The following is a 776-nucleotide window of genomic DNA, read 5'->3' on the forward strand; positions in this document are numbered from 1 at the left end:
GATATTCCACAAGCATCACATATTGCACATTATAGTTAGAAGCACTAGCCATCGCATTAACACTCATTGGGAGGAATCATTACCTAACTTCAGGGATCAATTTCTGAGTTAGAGTAGCTAGTTGCCCAGACAGTAGGAAATGGCTTCAACATCATGTTTACCCCTTTTTCAAAGAGGAACGAATGGTAGAGGCTTGATTAGATGCTAGCTTCTCCAAAAGTTCATACCCTTCCTCAATTGCTTTATCCATGAAGAACCCACCAGATGCTCCATCAATTACCCGTCGTGTATCTGCATCAACTCTAGTGTAGAAAATCTGACACAAGTACCACTGGTCCAACCCATGATGAGGACATAGACGCTGCAGATCCTTGAACCGCTCCCAAGCTTCATATAGAGATTCACCAGGATCTTGGGTGAAAGTAACTATGGCATGTCTCATATCTGCAGTTTTCTGGTAAGGGTACCACTTGATGAAGAAAATCTTGGAAAGTTCTGGCCAGGTGGTGATGGTGGAAGGCAGCTTGTTATACCAGAACAAAGCTTTATCGCGCAGAGAGAAACCAAATAGGAGGAGTTTCATCTCATCAGGAGTAACACCAGCTTGCTTCTGAGTAGCACAACACTGTAAAAATCTCTGCAGATGCTGATTTGGGTCTTCAGATGGTAACCCAGCGAACTGATTGTTCTGAACCATATTCAAACATGAGACTTGATCTCAAAATTTGTAGCAGCAATAGTGGGCATCCGTACCCCAGTAGGCACGTTATCAGGAG

At 43.4% G+C, this 776-nt stretch overlaps 1 non-coding gene across 1 annotated transcript; it reads left to right on the forward strand.

Moving 5' to 3' along the window:
* Positions 1–338: 338 nt before the first annotated feature.
* LOC125494139 (small nucleolar RNA R71) lies at positions 339–445 on the forward strand. Its single transcript, XR_007270535.2, has one exon. It is a non-coding gene; the product is annotated as a small nucleolar RNA R71 (small nucleolar RNA).
* Positions 446–776: the final 331 nt, after the last annotated feature.

The sequence above is a fragment of the Beta vulgaris genome, chromosome 8 (assembly GCF_026745355.1).
Source record: "Beta vulgaris subsp. vulgaris cultivar EL10 chromosome 8, EL10.2, whole genome shotgun sequence".
In the NCBI taxonomy this organism is placed as follows: Eukaryota; Viridiplantae; Streptophyta; class Magnoliopsida; order Caryophyllales; family Amaranthaceae; genus Beta; species Beta vulgaris.